Here is a 15,568-nt window from a genome sequence, read left to right as displayed (position 1 = left end):
ACAATATCTTCAGAACTATTGTATCTATTGCAACGTAAGTTGGTAGTTTTATATTTTTAACCTCGGCCAATTAAATGCCGTTTCCAGAAAATTTCTAAGCCTTCTAGATTTCGCACAACAGTCAAGTTTTTGTTTTTTTATGGCCGCCATTTTGAATTTTTATACTATTAGATAGAGCAAAAAATAATCTATACGGTGGTATCTAATTTTTATTCATTATTATGTAAATTCACTAAAAAATTTAAATTTTTTAAAAATTCGCTCAAAAAATCAGGTCTGCCTTGGAAATTCCATTGACACTTTATATGACAGCAAGTTAATTTTTGTTTACACTATTAAGTGTCAAAATTCAAATTTCAAAGGATATGAGACAGTAATTTTAATACATTTCCTTGTATTGATCTTTATTTAACTTTACTATACAATTTTTGTTCGTCCAGATTTGACACTTAATAGAATAAACAAAAAACAACTTGCTGACATATAAAGTGTCAATTGGATTTCCAAGGCAGACTTGATCTTAGGCTGATTTTTAAAAAATCTATTTTTTTTAGTGAATTTACATAAAAATGAATAAAAATTAGATACTACCGTATAGACTTTTTTTCTCTCTATCTAATATTATAAAAATTCAAAATGGCGGTCATTAGAAAACAAAAACTTGGCTGTTGTGCGAAATCTAGAAGGCTTAGAAATTTTCTGAAAACGGCATTTAACTGGCCGAGGTCAAAAATATAAAACTACCAACTTAAGTTACAATAGATACAATAGTTTTGAAGATATTGTCATTTAAAATAAGGTATTATTTTCATTTTTTTGATATAAATCCGAAACTAATCAAGATACCGGGGTTTTCTTCGTAGGTGTGTGTCAAACTTCTAACTACGCAACTTTTGTCCCATTTAACCGACTTCGTATCTCTCATAGCACAGAATATCTAGCTACGCTATTCTGTGCTCATATAGTTTCTGACATGCCAATGTTCAGCATCAAAATTGTCATCACCCTGTACAGGTACTACGTTATTTTATAACACATTGCAACATATCTAGTTTTAAACTTTTTTTTTTTTCATAAAAACTGATTCATTATCTACCTATATGTCTTTATTAATAGAAGATATATTTAATCTGACTCAATACCAGTATGTGAACTCTGAGTTAGATGACCAGCTAATATAATATCCGATAAACAATTACTTAATCAGAAACGAAAATATATTTGGGCATCGATCTGGGGTCTTGGGATTTACAAATAAAAATATCTAAAAATCTGGTCGATAGCTGTGAAAGAAATGATGAAGAACTGATGAAAGAGATGCTGAAGGCTGTTGAGGCAGCAAAATCAATAAGTATGTATGCAGATAAAAATCAATTATTTTTTTTTAAAAACCAATTAGTTAAAATCAATCAATTCAAATTAAATATTAATTTCACATTTGTTGACATTTTTATGCAAGTATTTAAGCGTATTAAAGTGCGTAGTTACGCAGATCTAGAGAGTAACTCTAGAGATAATGATCGTAGTAGGAAAGCCGCAACTAGGGTGAAATAGATTACGAGTAATATAATATCACACAAATAACTAGTGTATTTGCATGGGTAGGCTACCGAGCGCTCCTGAAGGCATTCGTAGTTATTGCATTGTCAAAAGAGATGAGCTGTGTCAAAAGACACTTAAAGTAGTGGTACGAAAGAGTTGACAGATTGACTATGAAGGTGCAGGGCTAGACCAGGCCACACCAGCTTATTGCTTATGCTAACGATGACCGATAAAATGGGAGACATCACAAAAAAACTCGTAGAAATACTGGAATAAAACAAGAAGTTTCAAATAAGCTAAATAAAAAGCACATCCATATTGAAGGAAGAATGGATGCATTTGGTTTGTAAGATTTGTCTCATTTGTAGGCCTTACATTTCGATAATTTGACTGGACGCGACTTGACTGAATCGGAAATATCATGAGTTAGAGAATATTTAATCCTAGATTATTGTTAAAAAGATTATGCATTGAAAAGTTAATACTTTAGTGTATTTGCACTCATTCTATATCTACGTGTAACTCCTAGTATTAATATAGTGTACGCAAAACAGTATGTTTTTTTTTGCTTGCTTCATCTTGCTTTTTTCTCTAGTCCGCAAGAAAAAACTGCTTGAAAAGGCACATTACTTTTCAAGAAAACCTAATACATTTTATTTCTTAAGCTTGTTCAATATGAAGACCGTTGTTTTCGGTAATTTGACTGAATGCAACTAGACTGTAATAGTATGGTGAGAAATCAGTCTCAGAGGCCCAATGTGACCAAAAATCTCAGAAGTTTAAAGGTATGAGTTGAATTAATCACTCGCTAAGTTGATAGGTCGATCAGCTCAGTAGATTGAAGGTAAGAAACAACGGTTCTAAGGTAAGAATGCAGATTCTGTGGAAAAAATGAAGAAAATCTAGAACACTTCATCACTCAAAAACATTTGTGCCATAAACTTTGGTATGACTGATATCGGAGATGGATAACTAACCTCTGTACCTGTCGAGACCGTCTGAGATACTGCCTTTTGTCAAAGCTATGAGACTGTGTGATAAGACTAAAGAAAGGGGACACATAATTTTTAAGAGCGAAATGAACTTGCCCCCAACAATTTGCAATTTTTTCAACTATATCATGATGTTTTTTTTAATATCACGTGGTGGCTTTGGTGACTATTGTCGTAATATCATATCGACACTAATTAGAACTCAATATTAAAATTTAAAAAACGTTAAAAATTAATGATACAGCCTTGGTTTTAATAAATATTAGTAACACTGACAAAAATTATACATGTCGACTAAATGGTTATTAGGCTGAAATCAAAAATTTGGAATATTTTTGTGCCAAAAGTTCAACAGAAACTGTTTTTATCATCATTTTTTCGCAGAAAAATTTATGATTAATTTAAAAAAATAAAAAGTTCCCAAATTTATCCATTTCAGTCAAATAAATATCAACTCAACATGTTTAGTTTTTGTCAATAATGCCATGTATTGACTATTTCGATTCATGCCTTGAGAACCGTTGCTCGTAGCGATTTTTACCATGAGACATTTTTTACGTAAAAAATCAGGAAAATGTATATTTTTTCAATCAGTAATTTTATACAGGTACGGATGAAAAGTTTATTACTTTTCAAAACAGTTAAAACACATATAAGTGGAGCCTCCTACAAATAGGAGTCATATTGACATCAAAATCAAATTTCTCATGTCAAAAAACTCCCAGACACCAATTTTCATCCAAATTTTGATGTTACTTCAGAAATTATTATTTGGATAAAATCGAAATAAAAATGAAACTTTTACACCCTGTATCTCCGAAACTAAGCATTTTCGGACATGCATTTATACGAACTTTTTAACTTATTGTTATCTGCAGAATATGCTGCCGAAGTTTCCGGAATACAGTTCGGACCACCCTGTATAACATTTTAAACTAAACCGAAAATTTTTCCGACGTCTGAATGTATAAAATGGATATATAAGGTAATTAAAAAGTTACTTACATTAAATTTCAAAATACTTCACGCACTGTCGAGCTTCGCGTAAACGCGCCCAAATAACTTTAATCACGCTTACAGAGGAACTTTCAAAACAGGCGCAGCCGATGGATTTCAATCGTTGTGCTAGTTATCCCAATAAATTGGAGCGTCGCGACGCGCGGATTTTACACCGCGATAGGGGAAAAACGATGATGACGATGTTCGGCGTCTCGTCACCGACGTTGATATACGAGGAGCGGACTTCGCGCCACGTGTTCCGCCGGTTTCGAACACCCCCCTCGATGGGATAATAATGTCGGGGGTGGAGTCTGGAATAGGGAAAAGGCGGGAACAGCCACAGGTGACGCGGATTCTACGAGGCAGAACTGAATCATTTTTTTTATTTCGTACTATATCCATAGTACAGTCAATCTGGCATCAATAAAGGTCTAGACTCTAGAGGTGGGCAAAGATAGAAGAGTCGTTCATTTGAACGAGTATTAAAAATGAATCGTGAGATTCAATTCACTGCTTCGAATACGGTTCGTTCAAATGAATCGTAGCCAGCACTGATCCATACCATTTAAACGATAAGCCGTAAAAAGAATCGTAAAAATTGAATCGGATCACAGTGCGATCGTGCGTTCAAGGAGTCGTGAGAATTGATTAATTGCTTACAATACGGTTCGTCCAATTAAATCGTGGCCAGCACGGATCCATATAAGATTTGAACGATGGCCTGTAAAAAAGAATCGTGAGAATTGAATCGGATCACAATGCGATCGTTCGTTTCTACGGCGCCGGCGCACAGTAGATCGACGCAATGCATTTGCTGGACATTCAGCAATTATGCAAAATTTCTAACTTAAGACATTTTTTGAATAAATGTGATTTAAATCTTCAAATTTGTTAAAAATAGTCATAACTTTATTATAGATAACTTACTGAATAGTGCAGGGTGTTTTCCAGAATAGATATTTTATTTGAATTTCCGTATTAAATTGACTATTACAAATTAAACTGCATAATTTCATACTTATTCCAAAACTTAATGAACTTTTTATCATATTTTTATTTTATATGAATTATGACCTTGCGATTTGTCCAGTTCTTTAATACCAACATGTATTCAATAACAATAATTCCTTAATTATTGTATAGTGTATCACAAAAAAATAAATTTTAAACAAAATTTTCCATAGCCATCTTTGCTGCAAGCGGCTGCAATAAAACTTTGTATTCTTAAGTTTAGCATAAAATAGAGAAGTCATACCCACCAACAAATAATCGGGACTCGGTGGGACTTTTTGATAATTACGAAAGAAAGATGCAAACTATAATAAATTTCGCCGAAAAATGTATATTTTCACGGAGAATAGAGTTAAATAAACACCCAAGTGTTTCAAAATTTCTTTTAAATTATTCCTTAAAATATGGGCTAAAACTTTTGTATGGGGCACATGAATTAAGTCATTTATTTAATCCATAATTTGCTCTATAAACTTCCCACATATTAAATATCTTTAACAAGAAACGCATATATTGTATACCATAATAATATATAGCTTTGGGTGAATTTTTCAATAAAATTCGATTTTAGTTGATTAAATTATGGCCTTCTAAATACATATTTGAAGAAATTTGTATTAAAAGTTTAAATACGATTTTAAATGTTATGTCCAGCATCAAACATACGATCGTTCAATTGTGCGGCGCACAGTGTTTTGAAGTATAGGGGGTGGACAAAAATGGAAAACTCGATTTTCACCGCCAGAAAATGTATTTACTTACATTACTAATAAAAGATAACATAATATTTTATATTTTAAACCAATTTTTATGATATAAAAATAAACTAAAAATATTTTTGGCAAAAAAAAATTTAATTATAATTTTTATAAATATGAAAAAAATCTCTTGCAGTCCAAAGGGTAATTATTTCTCATTATTAGTAAATAACAAATTAAAAACAAAACGTTCTCCAACCCAGTGTGAGTACATATCAAAGTAAAACCTCTGACAAAGGGTAGGGGACAAAAAACTCACAATCTTTTAAGATGTTTATTTAAATTTAATTTGCTTCAAAAAAAGAAGGGGGCGACATATGTTTCGAGACTTAACAATTCCTATCTTCAGGCCCAAGAAAGCTAAAATAATTACAATCAGAATAATAAACAAATTCCAGTAGTCATACAGAGGTCAAAAAATATAAAATACAATCACAAAACAAATTAAAAGGTTATTTTTTTTCAAAAACGGCTAAAAAGTTATTTCCATCACAATTATTCAATGACAGATAACATTATGGCAAGCTCAGTATGAAAATTAAAACAATTAAATTAAAATCATAAAGGGCAATAATTTAAGTTCAACAAAAAACGAAAAAACTTTAAGAACTTTCTCACCTGGAAACGACTTTCTTCTTGTAACGAATCAACTTCTTCAGAACAATCTTCTAAATGTAAACATAACTTAATTTTTTCACAAATTTTTGCCACTCTTTCACTTTTGGCATTAATATACCATTGTTTAAAAATATCTTTTATTTTAAGTACTGGGCATTCTCCTAAAAAAAATCGAAATCTTAAAATATCGCAGTTTTCCGCAGAAACTGAAATAATGGTTTTGTACAAGTACAATACTTGGGACAACATTACACGAAAAATCTCGTCTACTATTTTATGCCATTTTTTTAAAACCTTAAATAAAATTACACTACTAATTTTCATTCAGACTCGATTTGACTTTTTGTAATGGTCATGTATATAAAAGCAATGATCGAATTCAACAACAACTAATATTGAAAAAGAATGTACTTACTATAAGCACAGAATATCTAGCTACGCAACAGAAAAATACTCGAAATGAAAGAGCTAAAATTGCACAAATAGAATACTAGATGGCGCGACAATATCATAATCAGAATATAATTAGAAATTTTGAACTTTCGGTTTTGGATCGACGACTCGTCGACGGCCTTATAGCTCGGCTAAATATGCACAGTTGCCAGATTCAAAAAGACTTGAATTGGCATCCCATTCTTTTTATTGTGTATAATGCAGTATGTGTTTCTTTCTATTCTTCTTTTCTTGTCAGATACACTTATATTAATTATTTTGTCTATTAAAAATGGTTTAAGTATATTATTACAAAACATATACATTTTTAATATACACAATACCTTATAATGTTAACTAAGAAAATACCTTTTAATTACTTTTAAAATTAATAATATACAGGGCGATTGATAGTGATATTTATTAATGCTGGAACGTTAGTAATGAAATATAAGTTTAATAATAATGGAAATAATTTATTAAAATGCAGTACAAAAATGTTAACTGACTAAAAATACTATAAAAAAAATTTCTTCAGTTTGCCACGTTATTTATATATACCTAGGTAGATTTTAAAAAGTGACACAGGTACAATTAATAATTTATTAGTTCGGCATAAAAAGTTGCTGTCACGACATCGAACAATAAATTAAAATTTAAAATAAATTAAAATTATTAATTAAACAAATCTTTATAAAGAAACGCAAGTATACCAAATTTGGGGCCCTAATCGAACTCCAGGAAATTATATCATAATAGTGTACTATATTATGGTACCACTCGATATACTTTAAGGTACCATAATATTGCAATGTCACCGAAGATCCGTAGTGTATACCAAATTTAAGAACAATCGAACGGCCATGAAATGGTATCGTAATATGGTACTATTTAATACCACTTTTATACATCATAGTTCAATCATATTACAATGTAACCGAAGATACGTAGTATACCAAGTTTGAGCCCAATCGAACGCCAGGAAATGGTATCGTAATATGGTACTATATTAAGGTACCACTTTATATGCATCATAGTACCATCATATTACAATGTCACCGAAAATACGTAGTATCCCAAGTTTAAGCCCAATCGAACGCCATGTACGTAATATAGTACTATATTACCAGTTGATATGCTTCATGGTACCATAATAATGCAATGTCATCAAAAATACGCAAGTATATATCAAATATGAGCTCATTCGAACGCCAGGAAATGGTATTGAAATATGGTACTATATTAAGGTACCACTTTATATGCATCATAGTACCATCATATTACAATGTAACCGAAAATACGTAGTATAACAAGTTTAAGTCCAATCGAACGCCAGGAAATGGTATCGTAATATGGTACTATATTATGGTACCTCTTATTATGCTCCATGGTACCATGACTTATTACGTGAATAACATAGTGACATATCACCGAAGATACGTAGTATCCCAAATTTAAGCCCAATCGAACGCCATGTACATTAATATGGTAAATATATTATGGTACCAGATGATATGTATCATAGTACCATGTTTACAATGTCACTAAAATACGTAGTATACCATTTAAGCCCCTATTGCCGCCATGTACCTAATATTGCTATGTCATCAAATATGGTACTATAGAAGGTACCACTTTATATGCTCCATGGTACCATGATATTACAATGTCACTGAAGATATAGTATACTAAGTTTAAGACCAATCGAACGCCATGTGTCGTAATATAGTACTATATTATGGTATCACTTGATATGCTTCTGAAAAAAACGTCCAGTTGATGGAAAAAGGACGATCGATGACATTTCCCATATAAATATGGAGTATAAATGACAGTGATATTAATTTCATAGCTATCGCTAACGCCGTTTTTTCCGATTATACAATATGAACTTGGTATGAACACAATCGAACGTCAGTTGCCGTGGTATCATAATAGTAGAACAATACTTATTATATTGTCGCCGAATTACAATGAAAATTCAGGATTCAATTATACAATCAAACGTCAGGAAGTGATATAGTAATTTAGCTCATAAGATTTAATTCCAACTAACATGGCAAACTGAAAAAATAGCTCTGATCTATTTTAATATGTTTAAATGAAATAGCAAATTTTAAGGTAGCAGTTTTATCAGGAAGAAATACGATATGAATTACAATACTTGGGACAACACTGCACAAAAATTCTTTTTAAATTTTGTTTGTAGAAAACTGTTTTTTAAATTTATTGCCCTCTATTATGTAGTAGCGAAACTAGCACATCAAAAAATCTGATTTAGAGACAGACTTTTAAAGCCTGTCTCCTTTTGCTACCTACAATTTTATACATGTAACGAGGCTTCTGTTGCGTAGCTAGATATTCTGTGCTATAAGTGTTTTTCTCCATTTTGTGCAGCTAGGAAATATTCTTTTCGTCTACACAATATTCACCCCAATTTAATTGAAAAATGCGGTCACTTAAACACACTTCCACTATAATAAAAATACTGATATTCAATTTTTGGTATTTGCATTGCTGCTCATGTATCAATTTTTTTCATATATTTTTTGGTAATTATAGACCTTCTTAAGGCGATAAATAATAATATTTGTATAAATGCGAAACAGGTTTTATCTGGTTTTTGTCCATAGAGCGCTACACTGTGCGGCGGTGATACATACATCAAACCACAGAACACACTAAAGCATCAAACTACTACGGGAGTATCTGTAAAGGTATTTAATTTTCATTCGTTAACATTTTTGTTAAAATAATATTACCGACTATTAAATGTCGGACTAAAAGACGAAGTCGTGTTTTTATGCAACTCCAAATAAATATTGTTGGCCTCTGCTCAATATGATAAAAAACGGCGTTAGCGATGTTATAAAATGAAGATAGCTGTCATTTTATATGTAAAATTATATGGGGAATGTCATCGATGTTCATTTCCAAGCCAACTAGACGTCATTTTTTTCGAACATGCGGTATTATATACTACCGTATGATCGAGAAAAAACGGCGTCAACGATGGCTATGAAATGAAAATCGCTGTCATTTTATATGTAAATTTATATGGGAAATGTAATCGATCATCATTTCCCAGCCAACTGGACGCCGTTTTTTTTCGATCATACGGTATTTGTTATGAATATTAAATCGGAATTAAAATATGGCTCTAAAATTATTAAATTGGTATTAAGAAATCTTTAATAAATAGTATACAGGGTGCTTCAAAAAACATGTGCCATCCCTCGTGGGGAGATTCCTCACGTAAAAATAAGATTGATTTTTCATATCAACATAGATCCGATTCTGATTTGTTTCGTAGCTACAGAGTGTTAAAGTCTTAATATTTTTTCGATTTATTATAATTTTTTTCCAAGTACTTTTAGCATTTCAAATAAAATTTTGAGGGTAAAAGTTACTATAAATGCGACATATTTTAAACCTAAAAAAGTGTCGACATATTCACCAGGGACGTGCATATGGGTTATCACTGGAATATTTTTCAAAAAAATGCATGTACGCCACTGACTTTTTTTCCCTTGTTAGCGAAATATTGTAAGCAGTTTAATGCCGATTAAAAGTTGTCTTTTTATATTTTGTTGATTTCGGCCTCCTTGATGAGATAAACGCAATTTTATTAATTTTTGCCTTGATCCCACCAGTCTAATAGCAACCTTTAAAAAAAATTAATATCATTAACTTGCGAAAGTTTTAAATAAGTACTCATTGATTCCTCATCAAAAAATATGAAAAAAAGTTTCTATAAACATGTGTATGGAAATGCATAGTTTTAGACTGACAGGATGTTAAAACTTTTTAAAATTAGCTTTTTGTAATTATCTTAAATACCATTATTTTTTTATTTAAAATTGCTCTATAGGTTAGACTAATAGTAATAATAACTAATAATAGTAATATTTAATAATAAATTAGATAAAATATATAATTTATTAATTTTATTTTTATTTTAATTTTATCAATTGTGATGAATACATTTGCGTTTCTCATCAAGGACGCCGAATTCGACAAAATATCAAGAAATAAATTTTAATTGGCATTAAACGGCCTACACAATTTTGATATCAAAAGAAAAAAGTTAGTGGCGCACTTTTTTTTTGAAAAATATTCCAGTGATAACCCATATGTACGTCCCTGATGAATTTATCGACACGGATCGACACTTTTTCAGCATTAAAAATGTAGCACGTTATAGTAACTTTTACCCTCAGAATTTCATTCGAATCACTAAAAGTACCTACTTGGAAGAAAATTACAATAAATCGAAAGAATATTAAGACTTTTAACACCCTGTAGCTACGAAATAAAGTAGAATTGGACCTATGTTGATATGAAAAATAAATCTTATTTATACGTGAGGAATATCCCCACGAGAGATGGCACATGTTTTTTGAAACACCCTGTATAAAATAAATAATTTTTGCCAATAAAAAAGTAGTTTATTAATCAAACAATACTTTGACATTTCTGTCAATTTTACAGGTTAAAGACAAATTTAATTTTTTATAGATCCGTTGAATAACAATATAAAGAATAATTTGCTATAGAAAGAGATATTAGAGTAAAACAGAGGTCAGTGTCCTCTTGCTTTTATCTTTGTAATAGTTTAGTTTAGCGCAAACTTCAGCACAGCCATTTTTTAAAACATGTTTTATATTGTAGGTAATGTCTAGATGAATCGACTCAAATTCAGTGTGATGGTTAAACTTATCTATACTCTGTTTTTATGATATATATAAGTAATACAAAATAGACATTTATGCCTGAAGAAAACGAGGATCCAGGATGCATTTTTAAAAGATGCAAAAATAAGCGTCCAGGAGTCTTCCGCGCTATTCTAATAATAACATGTACACTTCTTATTATTTCTATTGTAATTATCTTTTTCCGTTCTTAAACAATACAGAGAATAAAACTAAAGTATTTTATTAAGTTAATACCTCCCATACACCAAAAGATTTGGACTGCTGATTTGGTCTGCGTACTTGGTCCGCGGAGTTGGTGTGGACTTAGGGGAAGCCGGGGGAATTCCGCGCACATCAGCAAAATAGCTCCTAGATTCATGTTAATTTTTTTATGGGGTATTTTTTGTATGAGGAGTATTGATACAATATACAAACTATTGCAACATCGAAAATTAAACATTTTTGTTTTGTTGTACCTATTAACACAAAAAAATAGTCTGGGGGAATGCCACGCATTGAGGTATTTTAAGGCAGTTTAACTAACACTTTATTGTACATAAAATACAGGTATATAGATAACACAAATAATAAAAAAGATGCGAGTGAGAACAAAAGTAAAGATACATTATTGTATATTAACATAAAAAACACATTCTAACACAGATATTTATATAAAAAATAAACTGTTACCTAGCAACAGTAGTCACAAAGGTAGATTTTTCCTTTCTCCTTTCCACTACAAGCAGCATGGGCCCACTTTGAGCAGGAATTACAGCGATACCAGACCTCGTTGTCCCTTCCAAACTATCCGCAAATTAAACAGATGTCATCTTCATGGGTTGGGAAAGGATCAAACAATTAGACGAAAGTCATCATCAACACAAAGCTGGCGTTCAGAATAACTCTCAGGTTCAGTATCATCGTCATCAAACTTAATATTGCGAATGTGCTTTGGCTTCTTGTTGATTTTTTACTTATAATACAATATTTGCTTCTCTTTTCTGCCTTTTGTCTCTTCTCTTTTCCTTCATATTTACATTACTTGCTTCTTTTTTCTCTTTTCTCTCTTCTTTTTTCTTCCATAGTTTTCAATTCTGATTTAAGTGCATCCGCTGACCATTTGCCTTTCTCTGATGCTCTTTGGTATGTTCTGGGTATCATAAACTAAAAAATACAAGCTATAAAATATAAACAAGAAGAGTGTACATTTGGGGTAATACCGCGCAGCGCGTTATTGTTTGTTTTGTTTTTGCGCGGTATTTCCCCGCGAGCCGTTTTTTACCTAAAAATTTATTTTAGCAAAAGTTCTTACATTTTATTGGTGATCGCTTGCGATAACACTTATAGGTGAACTGGTGAGGGAATAAAATCAAGCTGCTTTTAATAATCACAGGAACTACTAATTATCAACCGATTAAATTGCCGAAAAGATAGATGAAAAAACCCATCTAGCACTAAAATACTCGTTATTGGTTAACGACTGCCGGCAATTATTCCAAACTTTTGGAGCAAACTTCATATGGCTTATACAACACTTCCAGTCTCACACCTGTGTATTACTAGTTGTACTTTTTTCTACAGCGGCGTGCGCGGTATTTCCCCGTGCGGGGGCGGGATTCCCCCGGTTTCCCCTACAGTACACGTCTATCCGTTCTGTAGCTACGGGGCATCCATAAGGATGTATTATATTAATATTACCATTTAATCGATGTTTCTAGTAAAAAATTAGACGACGCGTTTCATAAAAATTCGACAAATTTGCAAGTAGCCAATGAAACGAGTGGGCGGAGTGTTTTACGGTGACATAATCGTCCACGTGGGCTCCCTGTCGCTTCTATATAGGTTGCGATTTATAAAATATATTGCTGTTTATTTAAATGTCTTTTGTCCGGCGCATTCTTTTCTTACACACATATTTTCTTCGATTTAAGTAAGAACAATCGTCGGATTGTCACCGGGTTTGGTCACCACCAACAGGACACTGTCTCCTCAATGAACACATCAGTACAGGGTGTCCCACTAAGAATAGCTCTCGGCTGTATCTCGGAAAGTATTAGTAGCAGAGCTTCCGGAAAAAAATATCTATAACTAATGAGACCATGAGATATTGCTGGAAATGATTTTCAAGTTTGTAGGACGGCCGCTAGAGGGCGTAACAGCTATGGAAAATAACAAAATGGAATTTTTAAGAGATTTTGCCTAGATACGATATACTATAAATAATAACTTCATAATCTTCAGTAAATTTTGGATCTCTTTTGAGGGAAAATGGTTCTAATTTTCCCTTACCTGCTAAAATAAAGTGGTGGGAGGAGGTTAGATCTGTTTTTATTTAAATATTAATAACTCCGGACTGGACGATTGGAATCCAACAAGCGAGGGTTCGTTTAAAAGAGCGTTTCTTACTCTATATTGTACCATATAAACAATAATAATAAGTTTTTGAACGTAGACGCTAGGGGGAGTTGTCTTACAATTTAACAAATATTGCGCGTTTTTTCAAAAAAAATAAATGCGATAGTATATGTAATTTTAGCTGATAGTAAAGAGTAATAGAAGCTTAACAAGTCAGTGAAAACCGCATCTTGATACCTTTTTTCAAACCAACTTGATACCTTTTTTCAAACCAACCCTTAATTACCTTATTTTTCTAACACGGTATCACTAGCCCTCTTGTATGAACATTCTAATAAAAAATAATATAGAAAAGATTATTTTATTCAAAATATCGACAATGAACCAGAAAGCCATAATACTTAGGTGTATTAATATCTAATAATTAAGATACCAATAACGGTGGATAAGAAACGACACCTCAGTGAATTCATGGTAGGCTTTGGAAAAAAGTTGCTTTCAAACGGATAGTTTAAACATCAAAATATTATTATATCAACATTTTGATAGTCTCAGCAGCCTTTTTTTATCTTTTGGTTGGTTTTCTAAAAATGCCGTTCTTCAACAGAGAAAAAACGCTGCTAAGACTATCAAAATGTTGATCTAATAACACTTTGACGTTTATACTATTACGTCAAAAGTAACTTTTTTCCAAAGCCTACCATGACTTCACTGAGGCGTCGTTTCTTGTTAACTGTCATTGATATCTTAATTATTAATTATATTAGATATTAATACATCTGGTATTATGGTATTCTGGTATATAGTCGATTTTAGAATAATCTAATAATTTCTATCTTATTTTTTGTCAGAATGTTCATAATCAAGAGGGCTAGTAATACCGTGTTAGAAAAATAAAATAATTAAGTGCTTATATTTTCGTGTTTATTATAATTTTGTTAATAACTTTGGGTTGAAAAAAGATATCAAGATGCGGTTTTTGCTGACTTTTGAAGCTTTTATTACTCTTTACTATCAGCTAAAATTACATATACTATCGCATTTAACTTTTTTGAAAAAACGCGCAATGTTTGTTAAATTGTAAGACAACGCCCCCTAGCGTCTACGTTCAAAAGCTTATTAATATTATTTATATGGTACGATATAGAGTAAGAAACGCTCTTTTAAACGAACCCTCGCTTGTTAAATTCCGATCATCCAATCCCGAGTTATTAAAATTTAAATAAAAACAGATCTGACCTCCCCCCACCACTTTATTTTGGTAGATAGGGGAAAATGATTCTAACAAAAAATATTCAAGATTTACTGAAGATTATGAAGCTATTACTTATAGTACACCTTATCTAGGCAAAATTGTGTAAAAACTCCATTTTCTTATTTTTTGTGGCAGTGGCGCCCCCTAGCGGTTGTTCTACAAACTTGAAAATAATTTCCAGCAATTTCTCATAGTCTCTTTAGTCATAAATATTTTTTTCCGCAGGCCCTACGGCCAATACTTTCCGAGATACAGCCGAGAGCTATTCTTAGTGGGCCACCCGGTACATTGAAGATGGGAAACAACGGCAAATGCAAATTCTGTGGAGAAAATGGGGAAACACCAAAACACCTTATTATCACTGAGTGCGCCGAGACGACTACCATTCCTGCAATAAACTTTGGTACGACTGATATCGGAGGTGGCCTTCTGTATACAATAAGACGCCAACGCTTAGCCTTTGCCGGTGATTTAGTTATCTTAGCAAGAGATCGGAAAGAGCGGATATCGGTGACCAAGAGACTAGAAGATCAAGCGCAAAAAGTTAAACAATGAGAAGAAAACGAAATTTATGGAGTGGTCAGATAGGGATTTTGAGAAGGGAAGATGTCTACAATTGAACTCTGAGACATAAACGATACGATTGAGGAAGTCTTAGACAAGGAAAGAGAGGGGACAGGTAACACGGCAGCTGAAAGTGAGGCCACTTGTCACCACGCGAAATTCTCCAATGGCGTAGCATCAGAAATTAGCTTGTCCTAGACGATAAAAAATATTTATTAAAACGTTAATTAATAAATATATCGTTTATTTTTGAGTAATGCATATACAATTTTGTATTTTACAGTCTCACCTTTATAATATTAGAATATCTAAGCCGATAATGCAAAATTTATTTAACAGTCACAGTGA

At 32.1% G+C, this 15,568-nt stretch overlaps 1 protein-coding gene and 1 long non-coding RNA gene across 2 annotated transcripts in view; one reads left to right on the top strand and one right to left on the bottom strand.

The window, feature by feature from the left end:
• Window positions 1–3,726, bottom strand: part of LOC115879755 — a 42,394-nt gene extending 38,668 nt beyond the window's left edge. Inside the window, exon 1 of the mRNA XM_030896739.1 lies at window positions 3,540–3,726. The gene's annotated coding sequence lies outside the window, so the exon portion shown is untranslated. The remainder of the gene's footprint in view (window positions 1–3,539) is intronic.
• A 7,105-nt stretch (window positions 3,727–10,831) lies between these two features.
• Window positions 10,832–11,281, top strand: LOC115879783. The gene is made up of 2 exons (XR_004049754.1): window positions 10,832–10,933; window positions 11,024–11,281. It is a non-coding gene; the product is annotated as an uncharacterized LOC115879783 (long non-coding RNA).
• The last annotated feature ends 4,287 nt before the right edge of the window (window positions 11,282–15,568 follow it).

The sequence above is a fragment of the Sitophilus oryzae genome, unplaced genomic scaffold (assembly GCF_002938485.1).
Source record: "Sitophilus oryzae breed Bouriz unplaced genomic scaffold, Soryzae_2.0 scaffold_1586_pilon_pilon, whole genome shotgun sequence".
NCBI classification, from domain to species: domain Eukaryota; kingdom Metazoa; phylum Arthropoda; class Insecta; order Coleoptera; family Curculionidae; genus Sitophilus; species Sitophilus oryzae.
Note: the sequence above shows the minus strand (reverse complement) of the source record. Positions and strands in the feature narration are given on the sequence as shown.